The sequence below is a fragment of the Zingiber officinale genome, chromosome 6A (assembly GCF_018446385.1).
Source record: "Zingiber officinale cultivar Zhangliang chromosome 6A, Zo_v1.1, whole genome shotgun sequence".
Taxonomy (NCBI): Eukaryota; Viridiplantae; Streptophyta; class Magnoliopsida; order Zingiberales; family Zingiberaceae; genus Zingiber; species Zingiber officinale.
In genome coordinates, this window is record NC_055997.1 from 113,608,723 (window position 1) to 113,634,963 (window position 26,241).

The 26,241-nt window shown below is 34.6% G+C and overlaps 1 long non-coding RNA gene across 3 annotated transcripts; it reads right to left on the bottom strand.

Annotated features, from left to right (window-relative positions):
* Positions 1 to 1,916: 1,916 nt before the first annotated feature.
* On the bottom strand, positions 1,917 to 26,173 carry LOC121997524. 3 transcript variants are annotated; one of them, XR_006116302.1, is made up of 5 exons: positions 25,802 to 26,173; positions 24,256 to 25,689; positions 5,454 to 5,593; positions 3,978 to 4,087; positions 1,917 to 3,795 (listed from the first exon to the last, which is right to left on the bottom strand). It is a non-coding gene; the product is annotated as an uncharacterized LOC121997524 (long non-coding RNA). The 3 variants fall into 3 exon arrangements; XR_006116300.1 differs by having other exon boundaries at positions 1,923 to 2,343; XR_006116301.1 differs by having other exon boundaries at positions 1,917 to 4,087.
* Between the last annotated feature and the right edge of the window lie 68 nt (positions 26,174 to 26,241).

The following is a 26,241-nucleotide window of genomic DNA, read 5'->3' on the forward strand; positions in this document are numbered from 1 at the left end:
GAATATACTAGATTTTATTTAAATAATACTCAATTGGATAGAAAATATACTAGATTTTCTTTAAATGATACTTAAATTGGATAGAAAATATACTAAATTTTCTTTTTACATGGTGCTGAATTTAAGAGGAATTATATTAAAACAGGAAAAAAATATACTCAATTTAATAGAAAATATATTCGATTCTAATGTAAAGTGCTGAATTTAAGAAGAATTATATTCATTTTTGGACCTTTTGTACCTAAAAATTGAGGAGCAATTAGAACACAATATTTGTATGAGAAAGTTGAAGCAAATAAAACTTTATGGGTAGGGATTACATGCAAAATTTATTTATTAAATATTTTTATTACTATGCATGCGTGACATTGCTTATCCACATCCACGAGGCCGACAAGAAGTCAATTCAAATTAGATTAAACCCATGATTAATTCTTTATAAAATTTACTTAATTAAAATGCTTAAAAAATTGACTCTCTGTTTAATAATAATAATAATAATTATTATTATTATTATTATAAAAATAATCTAATCAAGCGTTGGTCTCTAATCTCTCTCTTGATCGTCGGCAAAAGCAATAGATTTAATTAGAAAAGAACTCATGTATCAAGTTTTGCTAATTGAGGAGAAACCATAGTTGAAGATTAAACCCTAATTCAAAACTTAATCGGGACCAAGCAATATTAATTAAATCTTAATACCAAAATTAATCCTCAATTAAAACTATATATTAAGGCAATGTCTTAAGCAACGTTACAAGCAATATTAATAGTCCATTCAATCCAATCGGTTCACTAAAAATTTAAACCATAATTTATATGATTTACACCGACCTCAAAATTAATTGACTATTTATTTTTTTACAATATTTATTTTAATTACTCATCAGAATATGTACTTCGAATTGATAGAAGTAAAATAAATTGAAAAGAGAACTAAGATTTGTATTCATGATTGTTCAATATTTAAAAAATATATCATTTTAGTAAAATAAATTATAAGTAATTTTATTTATTAACTTATCTAAAATTAAACCATAGTCTTATTTTATATTGACATATATAATCAGATTTCTTAAATATGAGATAAATTTCTTAAACAGATTTTATAAGTTCTATTGACGAATTACATAAATTTAATTATAATAAAAAATAAAGATAATCTCGTTGTACGACCCTAATGCATATTAAATATGAGATTCATGTCTTAATTAAATTTCATAAGTTAGCCACATAATTCATAAATCACATAAATTTAATCAAGAAAATATATGAATTATTATTTACCTCCTAAATATTGTGAAAATTAATTATTTAATTGATTTACAGCTTATCCATTTGTTGATTTAAGTGTCTCAATCTATAGATTCTCATTAGGATACTTAAGCATCAGCTCGTGGATGACATTTGTCACCTTCTAATTAAATTATAGTGCTAATCTAAATTCTTTTTGTCAACGTGACTCCTTACCTCATAATTAATTAGGTTAATCAATTAACAAGCCATGCAAACATCCATGATTAGGTATCTAAAGACTCTATTAGTAAATTAATAAATAAGATTCCAATTTGCTTTATCAATAAATTAACTAATTTATTCTAATAAAAACTGTTCCATTGATCATCACTTTTTACATCACACAAAACATGAATCACTTAGCATATTTTCTTCATAAACTAAAAACACAATATTAATGATGATGATAATGATTGTTCACCATAAGAATTCTTACTTATACTCAAAAAATAAAAAAGGCATAATAATTAGGTATTTGCTTCAAGAACTAAAATTGTATAACATGAGAATTAATAGAAAAATTGTTGATTATTAACGATCACTAATGATGATTGTTTATCATAATAATTTTATCTATATCCACAAGACCTAGAGATATGCCCTCCATATCCACAGAAACCTAGAGATATTCCCTCCGTATTTTATTATTTTTTTTTTTTTAAAAAAAAGACCAAATAGCACAAATAAGTCATTCGATACCTTTTTATCCTCTTTATATTAAACAATCCTACAGCATCCCCACTCCTTGATTAACTACTTAAATAATCATGGCTCCAATACTTAATTTACAACAATGAAACATTGAGGACCACTTCGACTTCAATTGGTATCGATCCATCACAATAAACAAATAACCACAATAAACAAAAAACCACAATAAAGTTCTTGTTTCTATAGTTATCTCCTAGTGGTCTCAACCTATGTCCGCAAGAAACTCCTTGTCATCTTATACATATCGGTAGCTGAAATCCACATGCCTTATTGTCGATATCGCCATAGTCAAAATCGCTTTTGATTGTATTGTTGATGCTCCTAGTTCGAGGGCGCCTAAAGGGGACAAGGAGGAAGGAAACAAGGAGAACAACAACAAGAAGAAAAAGGGAATATTAAGTTGTAGTAGTGCCTGGAAAGTAGAGGTAAGCTAAAATTGATTTATAGGAAATATGTTCATGGTTAGTGAGAATATCTTGTAAAGAATTAGTTGGATGATAATGGAATCCACTTTAGAGTTTACCTAGAATTTAGCAACATGACCTTGTATTATTGTAATAAATTAGACAAGGCAAAAGTTCTTAAATTTATTAGATTATTTGTAAAATAAATATCAAACTTTAAAAGTCTATAAACATACGGAACAATAAATTGAACTGAATGAAACCCTGAGGCAAAACCTATTTTGGTAAAAAGATAAACGTTCAATAAACTTTAGGTTTTTTGGATTTGTCATGGAGTGAGTTTGAAGTGAACTAATTTGAGAAAATATTTTTAATTTTGACTATGTCATCATAAATAATCAATAATGGACTAAATAAATATAACTTTTATACTTACATTATGCAAGCAAATATCTCTTTCATTCTATCTCATTAAAAAAATGATTAAGTAGGTCAGGTAACGTCAAATCTGGAATGATCGGTCTAGTCCCACGAAATTTCCCACCGGACACCTGGATAAATCGAGAAAGTGCACATGGAAGCTCATCCTGAAAGCCAACATTCTCAGATCTACTATCCATTAAGGAAAAGTATTTCTTTCTATCTCATCCTTTTGTATAAAGGACATACAGTTGAAAATTGAGTACATGATTGAAGTAGGGTTTCTTCAAAGTGGACGAGATGAACAAAATCAAACAAATGAATCTAGACATCCATATGTTGCTAGATTTGATCTTGGTCTTCTAGGAACATAATCAATCAATGATTTGTTCCATCATATATTTATCTATTTTATTTGTACTAAATCAACTTTCCAACCTATTTTTTTTTCCTTCCTAACTGCTAACTTTTTTTTTTTTTTGGTAGTGATTGGTTTGTACTCACCAATTTATCATTAAAACATAATCATTGTGTCCATGCCAAATGAGGTAAAATAATAATTTTTGTTATAGTTGCTGCAGTAAAAAGTGATTATGCTTATTTCAGGTGCCCTTCACAACTTGTCCCCAAATTATGTGAAGGGAAGTAAATCACGAGATCAACTTATAATAAACTGGCAAGTGACTAGAGGGTGGAAGAAATTTTCCCCCTGAGAATTAATCTGTCCCATTGTAGCAAATATATCACCCTCTAGCCAACTAGACACCTCCATGGGGACAATAAATTTTTTTATAGTTGAAAGTTATTTACTTCATTCAGGGAAATAATATTCTACAATTCGATTTACTGTTTCAAAATCTAAAGGTGAGCAAGAGATTGTGGACATATGAGTGTATTGAATACTCTTTACCACGACTCATTGTAGAGATACCAAACACGTAAGGTTGCACTAATCCAAATCCATCTGTCAAGTTTTGAAGTCATTAAATTAGTACTATTCCAGGATGTTCTTATAACAATAAACTATCCAGAATCAAGATCTAGGAGTTAGTAATTGAAGCAGAAGAAAATTAAGAACCAAGAAAGACAGCAACAAAGAAATTTTCAATAATACAAAAAAGAAGAAAATGGAAAATATTACTTTACCCCTATGATTTTGAAATTGTCATTTGTTCCCTAGAATGCAAATTATTATATGTCGCCCAGTAATACCATACCGTCAGCTCCTCGGTAGCAGCAAAGGCACAGGAGAGTTCCTGCATTATAAAGATACATGTGAAGTGGTTATGTTGAGCCTGAACCATACATGTGAAGCAAGAACATGTTGCAGAAATTAGGAACCTCATTGCATGAGATGCTTTGGAAGAGTTTTTGAGTCTCTAAGAGCTGAGAGACATTTAGTAGTAATGCCACATAACTACACTGAAATGGCTACGTTTTCTCAGCAATGCTTCCATGGGAGAATTAAAAATGAACAGTTGGTAGTTTGAAAGCATTTCAGTCACAATGGCAAATCACACATCTCAAGTTTTCCAGTGGACCTTGTTTTCTGCCTGAAGTTTCAAGATTCAACTAAAAAAATATTATAGAACACCTAATTTAGTAGTGAGTAGTATAAAAGAACCAACTGGAGTTCCATGATTACCAAGAGTTGTGAGATAAATACTAAGACTTTTTAATGGCTGTTACAAGCAGCAAAGTTTCTGAGCATGAACATTGTGCATTAAAGATAAGGAAATGCTAAGAGTTGATCGTTTGATTAAGAAGAGTGATCTGATGCAGCCATTTATTTCCCAACTTCCCAGATTTACCAACTTACAGAAAACAAGAAATTAGGAAGGATGAAAACTGCTGAATAATGGTAATTAATGATTCTCCGAGGATATAAAATAAATTTAAGGAATAAGTTTGCTATTTGACACAAAGTAGCATGCGACGTCACAACATATGGTACATATGGTTTTGCATCTTAAATGTCTGCTTGGTTCAACTGTACAATGGAGTGGTTATGTTGGATGACCACATTCAACTGATAATGATTTTGAAAAATGTAATTGAAGACCAAATGCTTACATTTGGTTGCATAAAGAGCCAATAAATGCCCTTTATGCAAAACCATATGGAGACGTACTTAGATGGTGAATAAATACCGTAATTAGGCGATGTGAAATTATGACAAATACACATCAAATAAGGAAGAGGAAGACCAAAAAGACTAGGTTAGCAACAATAAAATAAAATAAAATTATTTAAATATATATGATAATATAGTAACGGATAAAACGCAATAACATAGAAGGCTCTATACAGCGGCCTCACCTAGTGGAATAAGAATTGATAGTTGTTATTGCATAAAACCCCCTTATACCAAACAAGAAAATATTACCGTTCCTAATGGGCCTTTTTTTTCAGTTTATCTCCAATGTTTGAAAAGTGTCATTCTGTTCTTAATAAAACATTACAGTTACCATTATGGCTTGGTTTGGATCTTGAAGTTAAATACCATCTATCAGCTAAGCCGGAATATGAGAAGAATTGACATTTTTAAAAAAAAAATCAGAACCAAAATAGCGATAAAAAGTAAAACTTGGGAAAACTTGGAAAAGGAAAACGAAAATTCACCTATAAAAGAATAAGCTAAAAAAACACTCTTGATGGTTTGAACTTAGGCGATGCTCAACTCTTTTTCATCACTGCAAGCTGGCTTCCCCTAATCCCTGCCCAATGATGGTTTGACTCTCCAATGAGATAGCTGCTTGGATCTGAAAAGAACAACAGACCATGAAAATGGGTAAAGGTAGACACACCTAATCCAAGTGAGAACTCTATAAATTCATCTAGCCAACCATTTGGCTCCAAATCCTATTCGCAGGGAACAAACACAAGGTATTGTAACACAGCAGAAAAGTTCTTTACATTTCATAACTACTACACTAAATACCACCCATTTATATGTTAATAACATGTAGTCATACAACAACAACAACAACAATCAAACCTTATCTCACTAGGTGTGGTCGGCTATATGGATCCTTTTACGTCATTGAGCTCTATCTCCTACTATATCATCATCTATACTTAAATAAATGTTATCTTGTTTTATTGCTGCTGACTAAGTTTTTTTTGTCTTTCTCTTCCTCGTTTGATATGTGTATTTGTCATAGTTTCACATCGCTAATTGGAGCATTTATTGGTCATCTAAGTACATGCCCGTATTATCTTAAACATGTCTCTCATAGTTTTTGCTCAATAGATGCATCTCTAACTTTTTCTCTAATGCTCTCATTTTTTATTATGTCTATCCTCGTATGTCCACACTATTGGTACAATTTGTATTAATGATCTAACTCAGGTTTTGATAAATGACAAGTGGATTAAAATTAGAGTGTTTTGTGATATAATTGCTTTACCAAGTGTGCAGAAGTTGATGGTTGACTTGACACCAGGTTAAAATCTAGCTAGGTCCACGAGACCCGATAGCTGGTGGGAAGTCCAGATAAGTTCACGGGGCCCGATATTTGGCGGGAAATCCAGTTGGGTCTGCGGGGCCTAACAATCGGCCGAAGTCTATTTAGATCCACGAAACCTGACAATTGGCTGGAAGACCTGGTGGGTCAAAGGCACGTCAAACGATTACAAGTAATAAGTGAAGGTAAGCAACTGGAGGAGAGATCTAGTGAGGATGTGTTCCCGGTTGAGGGAACTATAAGCGCCGATCCAACTTAGGTCCATTTGAGAAACCTACATTGAGACATTGACTAGATCTTGGTCTCGAGGAGACAAGATCTAATTACTACTCATATTTTATTAATGTGGTGCTTACAGGATAAATATATTTTTATTTGTCTGGACTAACTCCTTTTTGCAGGAATTCAAAGGCTGAAAAAGGGAGTCTGGGCGCCCGGAGTTTGAGAGCCCGGATCAGTGTTGCCCGGGCCTGCGGCACCCGGGCGATCTGAACGCCCGGACCAGAAAAGTTACCTCGAAGCTGAGTTGGAGTGCAACGACTGATCGAACCCACATCAACAGTTCAGGCGCCCGGAAGTGGATAAACTTCGCGGATGAAGTTTCGATGAGAGATCGCCATGTCAGCAACGGTCCAGGCGCCCGGAGGGGTTCCAGGAGCACGGAATGAGCCTATACAAGGGCCTTGGACTAGCAGCTTCAGAACATCATCTGCTACAACTTTCATATTCAAGTGCTGCTTCGAAAAGGCTCCGATGACACTGAAAGACTGCTCCGAAGTTTGAGGAACGAGAGACTTCATTTTCCTTTTTGTTTGTCGGTAACAAGTTTTATTTTCAGTTTTTGTACTCAATCTTTGTAATCCATTTACGAATTGATAATGATTGCCCAGCGAAAGCGATCGACGATCACGAGCCTTGGAGTAGAAGTCGTCACAGGCTCTGAACCAAGTAAAACTTGACATTGTTAGCGTTGTTTTTTTATTTCCCCTTTCCGCTGCGTAACTGTTTTTAACTCATGATTTTCGACGAACGCTATTCACCCCCTCTAGCATATTTACGATCCTACACACACATCCATTTTAAGATCCTCATCTCTGCAACTCTCATCTTCTGCTCATGTGCTTGAATCATAACCCAACATTCGGCTGCATATAACATAGTAAGTCTAATTGCAATTTTGTAGAACTTTCCTTTAAGCTTTAGAAGTGTTTTGCGGTCACATAATGTAAGTATCTCGGGTAAGTTTTGATCTGATCAACCATGTTAAGTTAGGTCTTGTTTTATATAATCCTTGTGTCTAAGTGTATAGGAATTTAGGAACATAAGAAGTCGAGCGAAAGATGCAACTAGCAAGAATGATGACACGGGAAGCAAGCCGACGGGCTTGGTGCATCCGAGGGATGAGGTGTCGCGGAAGAATACACCGGCAGACGAGGACACGTGCGATACTTCCGAGGGACAAGATGCCGGAGTGGAAGATTGCTTGAGGAGAGAAGATAGTTGGGTTAGGATTGTTAGGATGTATACTAAAAGTCTAGCTTTTGGTATAAATATTTATCTAGAAATAAGAATCACATTGGTCAAATGTCTACATTTATGATAAATGTAATTGTTCAATTAATTTATATTGTAGATAACATGGTGTGTAGTGTCACACACAGAGGATCATGTTATCAGTACCTTATAAATTATAAACAATAGCTCACGACCAAGATGGAAAGGAACAAACCATTGGAAGGTCATAGTGTAATTAGGTATTAGTTTATCTTAACTATATAATTACACTAGTACACTTAGAGTGTATTGAGTAGGACCATTAGAAGTCGTTTCTTTTATACTGACTTTATAAAGAAACAAAGACCTCAGTTATTATGGAAGTTTGTGCTCTTAATCCTAATATAATAACAAGCACATATATTTGATATTTATTTCTTTAATTTATCAATGGGTGAGATTTAGTTTGATAAATCAATAAGCGATAAGTTGGAAATGATATCACTTATAGTGTCTGTTGATTATAGAAGGAAACCGTGTCTAGTGATCTGGGTTGATAATGTCCCAAGAGGAGCTCATAAGGATTGTCGTGTTAAACCTGTTGGAGTCTGACACGACGATAAGGTTGAGTGGTACTACTCTTGGACTAAGATATTAATTAAATGAGTTGTCGATAACTCACTTAATTAGTGGACATTCGACATCTTAAACACAGGAGACTAACACACTCGTAATAAGAAGGAGCCCAAAATGTAATTTGGGATTGGTGCGGTAGTTGATAATAATTCTTTAGTGGAATGAATTATTATCGATGAAATTAAGTTGTGTGTTAAGGGCGAACATGAATTCGTGGGAGACCAAAACCAATTCCTCCTCTCGGTCCCTATCGTAGCCTCTTAATTATAAGTCTTATACCCACCTATATCCACCTTCTTACCCATCCTATAGGGGCCGGCTAAGCTAGCTTGGAGACCAGCTAGGGCCGACCATGGTTTGGTTCATGGGTGAATTGTTGTAGCTGGCCCTAGCAGCTTAGGTGGTCGCCTATTAAAATAAAAAGGAATTTTAATTTTAAAAATTTTCTTATGTGGATAACATGATTTAAAGAGAATTTAAAATTTAAATCTTTCTTTTATAAGGTTCTACAAAAGATTAAGAGAAGAGCTAAATCTCTTTCCTTATTTGTAGATTAAAAGGTTGATTTTAATTTTGGTAAAAACTTTCCTTTTAATCATGTTCATGATTTAAAAGAAAGTTTAAAAATTAAAAATTCTCTTTTATTAGTTTCTACAAAAGATTAAGAAAAGATTTGATATCTTTCCTTATTTGTAGATTGAAAGGAGATTTTAATTTTAGAGATAACTTTCTTTTTTGGAAATTATCCACATGTTTAAAAGAAAGATTTTAATTTATAAAATTTCCTTTTTATTAACCAATCATGAAGGGATAAAAATTATTGGAGAAATTTTTATAAATTTCTGGAAACAAATTAGGAAGTTTTAATTTTTGTTTTAATTAAAACTCTCCTTGTTTTGGGGAAAGAGGTGGCCGACCATTGTAATTGAAAAAAGAAAATTGTTTTAATTAAAATAATTTTTCTTTTTCATGGCAAAGGAATTAAGAAAATTTTTATTTAAATTTCCTTATTTGCCAAGGCCAAGGATTATAAAAGAGGGGGTAGTTGTGCCTTCATGGTGAACGACTCTATTCTTTTTCTTCCTCTCTTTTATTCCTAGGTGTGGCCGGCCCCTAGAGGTTCCCCTTCCCCTTCTCTCTTCTCCTTCTTGTGGCCGAGACTTCATCACCTCTTGGAGACATAGAAGTGGTCGGATCTAGCTTGGAGAAAAGGAGAGAAAGGAGGTTTGTTTTTTGCATCCCTTGGAGCTTGGTTGGTGGAAAAAGTTCTTCATCCTTTGGAAGTTTTTGCTTGGCCGAAACTTGAAGGAAGAAGAAGAAGGTGCCTTGGTGGTTCTCATCTCGGAAGATCATTGCTCACACAATGTCCGAGGTTAGAAGAGGAATACGGTAGAAGATCAAGAGGTCATTAAAAGTTCACAAAGAAAGGTATAACTAGTAATTGTTTTCCGCATCATACTAGTTTTATTTCTTTGTAAAAATATCAAATACAAGAGGCATGTGATTCTAGGTTTCGAATTAGTTTTCGATGTTGTGTTCTTTTGTTTTCTTTTCGAACTTGTGCTTCGATTGTTCTTTTTGGTTAACCTAGAGTTATTTAAGGAAATTAAATATTGACTTTCCTTAAAAGACTTTGTCTAGGCGGTGGTGGTTGCTCCCATATCCAAGAAGACCATGTGCCTTGTCATGTAGTCCTGGAAGCCAAATTTGGAAATTAATATTTAATCAACTTTGTGACCTAGGTGATTTGGATCGAACGTGTTAAGTTCCGCAGGAGATCTAAATCTAAACCTATAAGAACATATAAATTAAACTTGGGATCAAACGTGTTAAGTTCCGTAGGCGATCCAAGTTTAATTTAAAAAAACACATGGTAGCTAGGAAAGGTTCAGATCTTGTACAAAATTTTATACAGAGGAACCGTTAGGTTTTCCGAGTAGCAACCAACAATTGATATCAGAGCTAGGGTTTTGCCTCTGTGTATTTGGTATTAGTTTAATTATGCACATGTCATACATAATTTAGACAGGATAATAGTAGGATGTGCTAACTTTGTGGATGCAGGATCCAACTATTATGACTTATAGATATTATGTGTGTGATTGGACCCTTGGACATGTCAAGGGTATTTTATTGTGTGTGCATGATTGTATTATAAAATATAGCATGAGCTATATTTAGTTTTATTAGGATTTTATTTTTTGATCTAGTTACATGTACATTCCTTTTATGGAATATATGATCGATTGATGTAAATTTTATTTTATGTTCGATCTAGTTTACATGTACATTCCTTCGAGGAATATAGGATCGAAAAATGTAAAATTCTATTTATGTCGCGGATCGAATCTTGCAAGGCATGGAACCTTTTGAGGACCAGAGGCGCAGCGGAACAAGGAGCAAGATGGATACGACAACTAGACCCGGTGGCGGTGGCCAAAGATGGCAGCAGCTAGGGTTGGCGACACACGGAGGATAGCAATTGATAAAAGCCATAATAGTTGAAAATTAGTTTTTCTATTTATTGCTTTTTATGCTATGTTGTGTGTGCTTGTTAGTATGCATGTTAAGTAGGCTAGCATAGTCAAAATTCCTCACTTTAAATAACTAAGTGGGAGAGGAATTTATTTTTAAATAAATTTCACGGTCTCCATTACTGGTTTATAAGTGATGTAACAAGCTTGCGCGTTGGCTCTGAGTGTCTTTCTCCATATCGGATGAGCTTGTTTTCGGATCACTAGATTAAACTTCCATTTTGGATGACTATAGAAAATTAGCTAAGAGCGTGTAATCTTCCCCATCGGAAGGGGCACAATCTTATTTGATGGACTAAGTGTCAAGTAATGGTATACAGTTAGGCACATCTAATAGTATCCTCCCCATCGAAGTCACTGCTATTATTTGTGTGACCAAAGCAAAACCAACTATTAATTTGTCAAAAAGATAAGTTGACAAGATAATAAAATTAAAACCCCTCTTATAAATGTCTGATTTTGTATACGTCCACACTATCGTGGCATACAAAATTTACGGTGTTTGAGGTAATTTTATTTGTCATAAAGATTTTTTTTTGACAAGGTAATTAATGGGTAAAACCCTCCTCTTACAAATGTTTGAATTTGTATACGTCCACACTATCGTGACATGCAAAATTCACGGTGTTTGAGGTGTTGGTGAATTTAAATAATATTGTTTGAGGAATAAATGTTATTTTAAATTCAAAGTTTTGACTCAAATATTTGATCTAAGATAGACCAACTATTAATTTTATTTGTCATAAAGTTAAGATGACGAGATAATAAAATTAATGGACAAAATCTCCTTTTGAATTTGTATACGTCCACACTATCGTAGCATACAAAATTCACGGGGATTTTAAAAGTGTTGGTCTTGACCAAATATTTTTGTGATTCTTAGGATTTAAAATGTTTGTCAATCCCCTAGTTGTTATACTATAGAAAAGACTTAGTAGTCACAATTATAATGATTGGAAATAAGACTTGGATATTAAGGTAGTCTGTCCTCTTAGAATTAAGAACAAGATAGGTGTATTTTATTAATTAGTTGATACATGTTTAGTGGTATTATCTACCGGTACCTGGTGTGTAGATACATGAACCACTGATCATGTCTACAATTCATTGCAGGGGTTCCAGGAAACCCGATAACTATATGAAAGGTAAATCACCGTCTACATGGGCACTACTGCAAAAAGTGGTAGCTATTGCAGTGGGAGATGCTTATCCTTTGATAAGAATAAAATATGGATTTTAGAAATTGTCTTTACGTACTAAGTTTAGAAAGAACTTGTTTTCAGTTTCTAAACTATTAAAGAATAAATATTGTGTCTATTTTTGATAACAAAGTTGTTATCAAGAAAATAGAAAAGATATCTATTCTGATACGTTGGTTGATAATTTATAATCCAATAACTCCCACGATGCAATAAATGGAAATTGATAACACATCCTCTAACTTTAATAAGAGAAAGAACCTTCAAAATGAACCAAATATATCTTTGGCATCTAAGGCTAGGTTATATTAACTTGAGTAGGATTCAAAGGATAATAATCGATGAACTCTTGGGTTCATTGGTAGAGGAAAAATTTCCAACTTGCGAGTCTTACTTGGAAGGAAAAATAACCAAGAAGGTTTTAAGTCTAAGGGGTTTGGAGCCAAAAATATATAGGAATAGGTTCATTCTGATTTGTGAAGACCTTTGACTATCCAGGCAAGAGGTTGTTTCGAATATTTCGTCTATTTTATAAACAACTATTTGAGATACGAATACATTTACTTGATGTGCCACAAGTCTAAGTGTTTTGATTAGTTCAAAGAGTACGAGGCTAATGCGGAGAAACGTCAAAGTAAAAGTATCAAGACACTACGGTGAGATCGTAGTGATAAGTACCTCTTGGGAGAATTTAGGAGTCACTTATCAAAAGTAGGGATTCAATCCCAACTAACTGCACCTAGTACACCCCAACAGAATAGTGTAGTAGAAAGAAGGTATAAGATTCTTATGGAAATAAGTAGATTGATGATGAATTATTTACCAAATTTGTTTTAAGGATATACTCTGGAAATAAAAGTGAACATAGTACCTTCCAAGTCAGAATTCTCTACTCATATAGAATTGCTGAATAAGCGTAAGCCTATTTTGAAGCATATTCGGATTCGGATAGTCCAACACATATGCTGAAGAGAGACAATGATAAGTTGGACAGGAATTCATTTGTTTGTGGATTATCCTAGTGAAACGAAAGAAGGTTTATAGTCTTAAAAATCAGAAGGACATTGTTAGCATCAATGACCGATTTTTAGAAAAAGACTATGTAACGAACCACAAGCCCATAAGTAAATTTGTTCTTAAGAAAGGACATGTCTAATCTAATACCAACTGTACAAGATGAAATATCACAAGAAACTGCAACACGTATCATAATTAATACATAATTATAGACAGTGCCTAATCGTAGTGGGAGGGTTGTCAAACAACCTAAAAGATTCATGTTTTGGGAGAGTCTTTTGGACTTCATCCCAAATGAACATGAGTCTGATCCCGGACATATGATGAAGCACTCCAAGATAAAAATGCAGCATCTTGGCAAAGAGTAATGAATAACAGAATTAGAATATATGTATTCTAATAAAATCTGGAAGCTTGTAGAACCACCAGATGGTGTAAAAGTCATTGGGTGTAAAAAGGTTTATAATAGGAAAAGAGGGATAGACAGGAAGGTAGAAACTTTCAAAGCAAGCTTGTTGAAAAAAACCTTTTCACCGGTAGTCATGCTTAAGTCTATCTGGATTCTTTTATCTATTTGGCAAGTGGATGTCAAGACAGCATTCCTTAATGGAAGTCTTGAAGAAAGCATCCATATAAAGCAACCAGAAGGGTTCATTCTGAAAGGCAAAGAGCATCTTGTGCAAGCTCAATCAGTGGCAAAGCTTGAAGTCTTGGAATATCCGGTTTATCAAGTAATCCGGACCTATGGATTTATTTAATATCGGATAAGTTTGTATATACAAAAAGTGTGATGGAAGCGTGGTGGTATTTCTTGTCTTATACGTAGATAACATTTTTGATAGTTGGAAACAATACCAAAATGTTGTCGAAGTAAGGGTATGATTGTCGAAACAATTCGATATGAAGGACTTGGGAGAAGTATATATTCTTGGGATCAGTAATAAGGGATCGCAAGAAAAGAATATTTTACTTATCCCAAGCTTCATATATCGAAAAAATCCTTGCTCGTTTTAAGCGTGCGAAACTCCAAAGGTTTCTTACCTTTTAGCGTGGAGTAACTTTATCTAAAGAAATGTCTCCGTAGACATCAAAGGAGATAGAGAAATGAAGGCAGTTCTTTATGCTTGTATGCGATGCTAATGTATGAAATCAGAAATCTGTTTTGCAGGCGTAGTTAGCAGATATCAAAGTAACCACAAGGACGAGACGGTGGATCGCGTATATATGAAGTACCTTAGAGCCTTATAGATTATATCGCTAGCTTACTGAAGTAGTTAATTTGGTCCACTGGTTCTTGCATTTTGACTTCGATCGGAGAGACGATAATAAGTCGACGTCGGGTTTTGTGTTTACTTTAGGAGGAAAAGTCGTGACTATGGAAGAGTGATAAGCGTAGGTGTTTTCTAGGCTCCACCATGAAGCTTAGTATACGGCGAGCCTCAAGGTAGCCGTAAAAGTCGAATGACTCGATAACCTCAAGATAGACTTAGATATGATTTCTGGTTTGTCCAGATTATTACAATTTATTGTAATAATATTGGTCCAGTGAAACTCGAAGAAACCATAAGTCTATAAAAGCAAGTCAATGAGAAGTACCACCCAATACGAAAAATCGTATAAACAAGGAGAAGTTGTTCTCGCCTAGATTACATCGGATGATGACTATAGATCTTTTCACTAAGGTCCCTAAAGACAAGAGCTTTTGATGGGCGTGTTGAAGGGTTGGGAATCGGATGTATGGTAGCAGATATAATGACTTAGTCTTTTAGTATAAGTGGGAGATTGTTAGGATGTATACTAAAAGCCTAGCTTTTGCAAATATTTATCTAGAAATAAGAATCACGTTGGTCAAATGTCTACATTTATGATAAATGTAGTTGCTCAATTAATTTATATTGTAGATAACATGGTGTGTGGTGTCACAGAAGATCATGTTATCGGTTCCTTATAAATTATAAGCAGTGGCTCACGACCAAAATGGAAAGGAACAAATCATTGGAAGGTCGTAGTGTAATTAGGAATTAGTTTATCTTGACTATATAATTACACACTTAGAGTGTATTGAGTAGGGACATTAGAAGTCGTTCTTTTATATCGACTTTATAAAGGACAAAGACCTCGGTTATTATGGAAGTGTGTGCTCTTAATCCTAATATAATAACAAGCACATATATTTGATATTTATTTCTTTAATTTATCAATGGGTGAGATTTAGTTCGATAAATCAATAAGTCCGATAAGTTGGGAAATGATATCACTTATAGTGTGTGTTGTTGATTATAGAAGGAAACTGTGTCCTAGTAATCTAGGTTGAGAATGTCCCCAAGAGGAGCTCATAAGGATTGTCATGTTAAACCCTGCAGGTGGACTTAGTCCGACATGACGATGAAGTTGAGTGGTACTACTCTCGGAGCTAGATATTAATTAAGTGAGTTGTCAGTAACTTACTTAATTAGTGAACATTTGTTATCTTAAACACAGGGAGACTAACACACTCATAATAAGACGGAGCCCAAAACGAGAAATCGTATAAACGAGTTGAAGTTGTTGCTGCCTAGATTGCATTAGATGATGACCTATAGATCTTTTCACTAAGGCCCTTAAGGCAAGAGCTTTTGATGGGCATGTTGAAGGGTTGGGAATCAGATGTATGGCAGCAGATATAGCAGCTTAGTCTTTTAGTATAAGTGGGAGATTGTTAGGATGTATACTAAAAATCTAGCTATTGATATAAACATTTATCTAGAAATAAGAATCACATTGGTCAAATGTCTACATTTATGATAAATGTAGTTGTTCAATTAATTTATATTGTAGATAACATGGTGTGTGGTGTCACACAAAGGATCATATTATCAGTACCTTATAAATTATAAACAATAGCTCACGACCAAGATGGAAAGGAACAAACCATTGAAAGGACGTAGTGTAATTATGTATTAGTTTATCTTAACTATATAATTACACTAGTAGACTTAGAGTGTATTGAGTAGGACCATTAGAAGTCGTTTTTTTTATACTGACTTTATAAAGAAACAAAGACCTCAGTTATTATGGAAGTGTGTGCCCTTAATCCTAATATAATAACAAGCACATATATTTGATATTTATTTCTTTAATTTATCAATGGGTGAGATTTAGTTTGATAAATCAATAAGCCCGATAAGTTGGGAAATGATATCACTTATAGTGTGCGTTGTTGATTATAAACCGTGTCCTAGTGATCAGGTTGATAATGTCCCCAGAGGAGCTCATAGGATTGTCGTGTTAAACCTGGTGGACTTAGTCCGACATGCGATAAGGTTGAGTGGTACTACTCTTGGACTAAGATATTAATTAAATGAGTTGTCAAGAACTCACTTAATTAGTGGACATTCGACATCTTAAACACATTAAAACACTCGTAATAAGAAGGAGCCCAAAATGTAATTTGGGATTGGTGCGGTAGTTGATAATAATTCTTTAGTGGAATGAATTATTATTGATGAAATTAAGTTGTGTGTTAAGGCGAACACGGGATGCTAATCTGGAGACCAAAACCAATTCCTCCTCCCTCCCTATCGTAGCCTCTTAATTATGAAGTACTATACCCACCTATATCCACCTTCTACCCATCCTATAAGGGCCAAGCTAGCTTGGAGACCGAGCTAGGGCCGGCCATGGGTATGTTCGTGGCCGACCCTAGCTTGAACTCAAGCTTAGGTGGTCGGCCCTATTAAAATAAAAAGGAATTTTAATTTTAAAATTTTCTTATGTGGATAACATGATTTAAAAGAGAGCTTAAAAATTTAAATCTTTCCTTTTATAAGGTTCTATAAAAGATTAAGAGAAGAGCTAAATATTTTTTCTTATTTGTAGAATAAAAGGTTGATTTTAATTTTGGTAAAAACTTTCCTTTTAATCATGTTCATGATTTAAAAGAAAGTTTAAAAATTAAAAATTCTCTTTTATTAATTTCTACAAAAGATTAAGAAAAGATTTGATATCTTTCCTTATTTGTAGATTGAAAGGAAATTTTAATTTTAGAGATAACTTTCCTTTTTGGAAATTATCCACATGTTTAAAAGAAAGATTTTAATTTATAAAATTTCCTTTTTATTAACTAATCATGAAGGGATAAAAATTATTGGAGAAATTTTTATAAATTTCTGGAAACAAATTAGGAAGTTTTAATTTTTGTTTTAATTAAAACTCTCCTTGTTTTGGGGAAAGAGGTGGCCGGCCATTGTAATTGAAAAAAGAAAATTGTTTTAATTAAAATAATTTTTCTTTTTCATGGCAAAGGAATTAAGAAAATTTTTATTTAAATTTCCTTATTTGCCAAGGCCAAGGATTATAAAAGAGGGGGTAGTTGTGCCTTCATGGTGAACGACTCTATTCTTTTTCTTCCTAGAGGTTCCCCTTCCCCTTCTCTCTTCTCCTTCTTGTGGCCGAGACTTCATCACCTCTTGGAGACATAGAAGTGGCCGGATCTAGCTTGGAGAAAAGGAGAGAAAGGAGGCTTGTTTCTTGCATCCCTTGGAGCTTGGCTGGTGGAAAAAGTTCTTCATCCTTTGGAAGTTTTTGCTTGGCCGAAACTTGAAGGAAGAAGAAGAAGGTGCCTTGGTGGTTCTTATCTCGGAAGATCATTGCCCACACAATGTCCGAGGTTAGAAGAGGAATACGGTAGAAGATCAAGAGGTCATTAAAAGTTCACAAAGAAAGGTATAACTAGTAATTGTTTTCCGCATCATACTAGTTTTATTTCTTTGTAAAAATACCAAATACAAGAGGCATGTGATTCTAGGTTTCGAATTAGTTTTCGATGTTGTGTTCTTTTGTTTTCTTTTCGAACTTGTGCTTCGATTGTTCTTTTTGGTTAACCTAGAGTTATTTAAGGAAATTAAATATTGACTTTCCTTAAAAGGCTTTGTCTAGGCGGTGGTGGTTGCTCCCATATCCAAGAAGGCCATGTGCCTCGCCATGCAGTCCTGGAAGCCAAATTTGGAAATTAATATTTAATCAATTTTGTGACCTAGGTGATTTGGATCGAACGTGTTAAGTTCTGCAAGAAATTTAAATCTAAACCTATAAGAACATATAAATTAAACTTGGGATCAAACGTGTTAAGTTCCGCAGGCGATCCAAGTTTAATTTAAAAGAACACATGGTAGCTAGGAAAGGTTCAGATCTTGTACAAAATTTTGTACAAAGGAACCGTTAGGTTTTCCGAGTAGCAACCAACAAAGATGAGCTCAACTCTGGATGGCTGGAGCATCACCCAAGTGACCGGAGCCAAAGACTGGACAAGTCAACACTGTGTTGACTTGTCCAGGCGTTTGAACTCTAGGCGCCTTGATCCCCTGGCACCGCAAGGGTGCCTCGGGGGCTATTGTTGCGGATGACGTCGAATGGCCACAACAGCAACACTCCAGGTGCTCGGACTGGTACAGGCACTCAGGCAAGGATAAAAGTTTATCCTCAAACCGTTGCGTAGCCGTTGTGAGCAGATCAGGTGCACCGCGGGGGCGCCCGGATCGAGTCTAGGTGCACGGAGATGTCACGTCAGTAAAACGACTAGTTCGACCAACAGGCTATAAATAGAACTGTGGTCTTCTTCATTTAAAACACCACACACTCGTACTTCTCTTGTAATTTTGTTTTAAAGTGTTCGTACGTTTATTTTTGTAAGAGGTTTTTCCACCTACATTAAAGGAGAACTTTGTTAATGCTTTTAATGCCTTGAATTAAGAACATTCTCGGTTGTAATAGTAAAATCTCTGCCTCTTCCTTTCTTTTATGTTAACTTATTTTTGTTTAATTAACGTGTGTTATCTTTGCTGAAAAGAAAGCAAAAGATTGTAAATTCTAACTTGCAAGGCAATTCACTCCTTTATTGGCCGCACCGGGACCTTCAATTGGTAATTTGGTATCAGAGCGCAGACCGCTCTAGAAGGACTAGTCGCCTGCTAAAGCAAGGAGACGATGGTTGGACCAAGCATCTATCCGCCAAAGTTCGAGGGAGAGTTTATACTTTAGAAATGTCGAATGGAGGAATTTTTAAAACCAACTTCGAAATTCTTTTAATAATCAAATACGATTTTGTAGTACCTAAAGATCAACAAGGAGAAGAAAAAGAAGAATATCTTTGGATCAAGGAGCAAAATGACTTCGTAGCCTACTGCCTCAGGAAGTTAACCGCATCGGAAGCTACACCTTGGCCAAAAACTTGTAGTAAAAGTTCCTGGAGCTTCATGAAGGCACATTAGAAGCAAAGCTAGCAAGACTAGACATCCTTCGAAGTCAGTTGACAAACCTCCAAATAGAAAAAGGAGAGACGGTGGCTCAACTACATGCGAAGATCAAGGAGCTAATCACCGGGCTTATCAACTTCGGCAAATCAGTAACAAATCGAGACAGTTCGTTATGCACTTAATATTTTTCCTAGAATTCTAGAATAAACTTCAATAGTAGATGCCTACTGTATTTCGAAGAATCTAGAGGTAAGTACTTTAGAAGATTTATTCTCTATATTAAAATTACACGATCTAAATATGCCAGTACAAGAAAAGAGAAAGAGCCAAGTCAGAACTTGGCATTAAAAGCCAACAAAAAGGACGAACCAAAGTCAGATTCTTCACTCGAAGATGAAGCAACTTTCATGGTAAGAAATTTTTTTAAGTCTAACAGTTTTAACAAGCCAAGAAGCATCTTAGAAATAAGAGGATTAAATGCTACAACTGTGATGAAAAATGGCACATCAAGGACAACCGCCCAAAATTGAAAGAGAAGGAGAAGAACAAAAGACCAATACGAACGAAGAACAAAAACCTAAAGGCGACATGGGACGAATAGTCGTCATCTGAATCAAAGATTGAAGCCTACGTCGGACTTGCACTTATGACAAGTCACCAAGAAGATGACAAGACTTCATCAGATATGAGCATCGACGAAGGGGGAGACACTTCAGAAGAAAGCAGCGATAAAAGAAGAGTGTCTACAAAGAAACTGACTCGATAAGTGAGGTAAGTTCTCTACCTTCCGATAAACTATATAAATTTATTAAAATATTTTCTAAAGTTCTTGTAAATTTGAAGCAGAAAATGAAAAATTAAAAAAAGAAATTTAGAATTAAAAGTAACCTTAGTAAAATCATGTCGATTAGAAAATTTTGACAAAGTAAAAGTTGAAAATGAAAAATTAAAGGATCAAATAGAAAAACTGAAAAAGAATCATTCATGCACACATGTTCAAAATTCTAAAAATTTTCAAAGGCTTAACTATATTTTAGATATCACAAAGGTCAAATTAAAAAAGTGACAAGAAATCCAAAAGGTAGAAATCTATATTGGGTTCTAAAATCATGTTTGGATTTAATTGTCCCTAATTTAATGTTTTGCTAGGTTAGAATATTCTGTTTGAAAAATATTTTTTGTGTAAACTTTCTGTTAGAATTTTTTATTCAAAATTTTTATAATAATAAGACAGTAGATATTCTGTTCGAATAAAAATTTTTTAAATTATTTTTTACCGTTATCTGATTTATTTTGAATTATTTATTAAGAAATAATATTTTTATAATTACAAATTATCGAGATATTATTTTTTGAGAATTTTAATTTTTCTGTGGATAAACATTAAATTTTAAATATTGAAAAAAAATTATCATGATTTTTAGCCATCATATTCTATTTTTAAAACATTTAACTTCGAAAAATATTATTTCTGATTAAATATTCATATTGGTTAAAATAAATATTTATTTTTTGTAAATATTTTTAATTTGATCATTCTGTTTCTAGTTCACGTTGATAAAACTTTTTGGAATTTTTCAAATTTTAAAACAAAATTTTAAATTATTCTTGACAAATTTGGTATTTAATTTTTAGAAATTCAAATATTCAAAAATAATTCTTGAATTTTTTTCTCAAAATGGGACATTGTGCATTCACCCTTAGAATTTTTTTTCGATATTTACCCCTAATTTTTGATGTAATCAAAGGAGGAGAGAAATTTAGGGGGTTAAGGGAGAGTTAATTAATTTGCAACATTTTAGTAGTACTTAAAATATTCATGTTTTAAAATGTAATTTATTTTTTTAAATAAATTTTATATTTTTTTTACCCTAACTTTAACTTGAGTTGATACACATCAAAAAAGAGAGAACTATAAGTACTCCGTGTAAGTTTTGGTGTAATCAATCAAGTTAAATTACGTTATGTTGTACTTGATTCTTGAGTGGAAGACATAACTAGTGAGAAGAATAACACAGGAAGTGAGTCGTCGGTCTCGGTGCATCCGAGGGACGAGGTGCTGCGGAAGAGTATACCGAAGGACGAGAAGGGCGTGCACGGCGCTTCCGAGAAACGAAAAGCCTGAGCGGAAGACTGCTCGAGGAGAGAAGGTCGGAGTTGAGTTAGGGTGAGCTCAACTCTGGATGGTTAGAGCATCACCCAAACGACCGAAGTCGAAGAGCAGACACGTCAATACTGTGTTGACTTGTCTAGGCGCTTGGACCCCCGAGCACTACAGGGGAGCCTCGGCGGGCCATTGCTACGGATGACGTCGAATGCCCACGTTAGCAACACTCTAGGCACCAGATCGGTCCAGGAGCCAGGGCAAGGATAAAGTTTTATCCTTAGACCGTTGCGTAGCCGTTGCGAGCAAATCAAGTGCACCGCTGGGGGTGCCTAGACCGGGTCCAGGCGTCCGGAGATGTCACGTCAGCAAAACGGCTAGTTCGACCAACATGCTGTAAATAGAGGTCTGATCTTCTTCATTCAGAACAACACACTCGTAATTCTATTTTAAAGTGTTCATACTTTCATTTTTGTAACAGGTTTCTCTGCATACATCAAAGGAGAACTTCGTTAGTGCTTTCAAATACCTTAGATTAACAACCTCTGTGGTTGTAACCAAGTAAATCTCCGCCTCTTTCTTTCTTTTATGTTAACTTATTTTTGTTTAATTAACGTGTGTTGTCTTTGCTGAAAAGAAAGCAAAAGATTGTAAATTCTAACTTGCATATTCACGCCCCTCTTGCCGACTATATCGGAACCTTCAAATAAAACACCCGATGCTCTCTTTCATTTCAACCATTCTACTTGTATTCTATGTAAGACATCTCTCTCAAAACCTCCATCATTTTTCAAAAATAATCCTAAATATTTAAAACTCTCGGTTCCAGACAACTTATCATCTCCTATCTTAACAATTGTCTCATTATGTCTAATATTGTTAAACTTAAATTTCATATATTCTGTCTTTATTCTACTAAGCCTAAAACATTTCCCTTTTAATATTTTCTGCGAAGATTCTAGTGTAGCATTTACTCCTTCACGTGTCTTATCTACCAAAACAATATCATCTACAAACAACATGCACTACGGTAGTGTCTTGAATGTGTGCAGTGAGTTCGTCCATAATTAGTGTAAAAAAATAGAGACTTAGAGATGATTCTTGATGCAACCCTATCATTATTGGAAATGCTTCAGTTACTCTGCTCGTACATATTTTTAATTAATTCAATATATGTTATACTAACACATCTTTTTTCTAGAATTCTCAATATAATTTCTTTTAAGACTCCATCATAAGTTTTTTCTAAGTCAATGAGTATCATATGTAGATCTTTATTTTTGCTCCTGATATTTTTCAATTAATTATCTAATAAGATGTATAACTTTTATTGTCAACTTTCCAAACATAAACCCAAATTGATTTTCAGACACCGAGATCTCCTTCCTTAATCTATTTTGTATTATTTTTTTCCAAATTTTCATGGTATGACTCATTAGTTTAATACCCGAATAGTTTGTACAATTTTGTACGTCTTCCTTGTTCTTATATAAGGGAACTAGAGTACTTATCCTCTATTGATTTGACATTTTTTTATTTTCAATATCATGTTAAATAATTTTATAAGTCATTCAACACCTTGTTTCCCTAGGCACTTTCATACTTCTATTGGAATATCATTTGGTTCAACGACTTTTCTATTGTGCATCTCATTTAAAACTTGTTCTACTTCTGAAGTTTAAATTCCACGATAAAAATTTAAATTTCTATGCTCATTTGACCTACTTAAATTGCCTAAGTTAAGTTGGTCACCTAAACCTTCATCCTTTAATGAACTATTATCTTAAGGGTTATAATTCTATCCTCATTTCTAACTACTCCTACAACTTCATCCTTTAACAAACTATCTACAACAATACGCACTCCATTTCTTGCTTTACTTTTTCCAATGTATCATAACTTAAAACCAGAGTTCTCTATCATCTTTGTCTTCTTGCCTACCCATTTTATCTTTGTACACATAAAATACTAATTCTTCTCCTAAGCATTGTATCTACTACCTCCATTAATTTACTAGTGAGGGTTCCTATGTTCCATGTTCAAAATATTAGATTATTAGTTCTCCTATCATGTTTCTTCTTATCCAACCTATGGTGTGAGAACTTTTGCCTATTCAACGTTACACCCAAGTTCTCATGGAGATACAACGGTCCTTACCGATACAGTCGAACCCTGCAACATGAACTCTTGCATATTTAGCACTACACCCAAGTTCTGGAGATGTAGCAATCTTTGTCGAGACGTTACAGTCGGACCTTGTAACGCGTTCCTTTAAGGGAACAACCTAGCATTAATACAATAGTTTAATGGATCAATTCATTAATATTTGTCAAAGTTTTAACGCTGGCTGACAACCTAATGCAACTCTCCTCCTTTATCCGGGCTTGGGACCAGCCATGCTTGGTTCGTCATAGGTGGAGTTAATAACATGTAGACATAGATGAAAGTAAAATGAATTCAAGTCCATAAGTATACTAAGTTCTCTATTAATATAAAAAAGTGTATTGCCAACAAAGTATGATTATTAGAAGTACAATTGACAAGATTGATATAAGTTATGGTAACTGCAGAAAATTAGTCAAGTTTAGCTTAGAAAATACATGTATCATGCATGTAAAAAAGAGTAAATAAATTGCAAGTAACATTTATCATCTGGATGAAATTTTAGAATTAAGAACAATCCACACATACAAATGAAGAGGACTGCAGAATTTTTGTGAAGAAGTGAAGGAGGACCAACCTTTGAATGGGATCTTCAAAGATCAAAATCTGTTCCAAATGCACAACACTGATTACATTACTGAACAAATTGCTTTGTGCATTTGAACTGGTCCAATGTGAACATATGAAGCTTTGATATATAGATATCTGCAAGTCAATGTCAATCATTAGGGAGCCCATTAATTACATATGAATGTTTCTTGGCCAAAGCTGTATATATCACAGGACTAGGAAAACACTTCATTCCTCCATCATAGTCAAACAATCAGAGCACAAATCAAGATGACCTTTCTCAAGTAAAGTGTCAATGAGAATCTTCCATGCAATTTCATCGCAACTATAACCCTTCAAAAGAAAGCTAGTGAAAACTGATTTAACTTCATCAAAGCTTCCTTCTTCACAATGTCCAGAATGCTCAATGCAGTAGCTGATAAGATGCAAGATATGGCAGATGACCACATGAAACCATGGAATCAAAAAATGATAGAGCTTCTAAATACTTGTTTAGTCTACAGCAACAAATAATTAGAGGTGTATATGTATCTGCATTAGGAAGTTTAGAGGCTTCTTGCATGTGGAAGAGCAAAGCCTTAGCTTCCACCAAGTGATGCACCTTGCAAAAAGCTTCAACAAAAAACTGTAAGATTTTACTATTGGGTTGCAACCTTGTTCAGAATCTTGTAAACAGCTTTGAGACTATATCGATACCCACTTTTCCCCACATATCAGCATCATCTATGAAGGTAACATCAGCTTATTTCTTTTTCAATAGGATTTCAGCAATAGGAAGTAAGTTTCATCATTGGGCTCACATGCATCTTTTATCATAATATAGAACTAGACAAAGCTTGACCAAAAAAACTCACATTTATCAATCCATCAATATATGGATTGTCAACTCTATTTCTCTTCATTTCAGTTATCATGGGAACTAAGCCTCGCTTCTCCATCAAATGCAGCAACCTAAATCCAATTTTTTGTGTCACTTTCCATATAGTATCCCTGAACCAATGTAGTGTAATTGACATGGTTAGTACTGCATCCTTAAGCATCTTAGTTAATAATGCCATTGCCTTGTGCATCCTCATCTGAAGAAAAGCCCACAAACTAATTCAGTATAAGTCCTCACATTTGGCTTACACCCTCTGGACTTCCTCAAATCCAATACATGGAATGGAAGGTGTGATCAACCTTCCTAATTTTGCAGTAGCCATCAATCAAAACATTGTAAAGTAACAACATTTGGGACCAGACCCTGCTCCAAATCATCATCTGCACAATAGACCAAGATGAATGAGCTGTATGTGTGAGTATCTGGATCTAATTCATCGATAACTTTCCCTTCCTTGCAATTTGCATTGATCATTGTATTGTAGATATGAAGATTGGGAAATATATCATCTTTTTTGAATTTGTTCGTATAAGTCCTTCATATTAGCGATCATCTGGAGCCCTGCAAGAGCCATCAGCATTAAATTATAGCTTTGGATAAACTGCGTGAAACCCGTCAGATGCAAGGATTTGAAGTTTCAAGAACCGAGTCAATTTCAGCGGTGGAGCATGACCTAATCACGGAGACAACGATCTCCTCGGCGGGGCGGTGGAGGCCGAATCTGGCAACGATTTGAAGCAGGGAAGAACAGGAATCGAAGGTGTGAAGGAAACATGGGTGTCGTTTGATCCAGCGGAAAAAGTCCGGAGCAACGCGGGGATCGAGAGGGCAGGATCGCATGAGGGTGGCGACATGGAGAGGCGTCCGGTGGGGATATGGGTGGCGGCGAAAAGGCGCTGTTTAATGGAGGCCAAGAATCGTACCATAGTGGATAAGTACGGATCGCCGCGCCATCCAATTAGGGATCCCCGTCGGAAGCGGTGGACGCGCGCCGACGGAGAGAGATGGAGCAGTGGCGGCCAGAGAACGTGAAACAACTCAAAACTGCTCTGGTTTTTTTACATCATGTTGGACAGAAATACCCTTGAGAAAGTTAAAAATGTCTTATGTTGC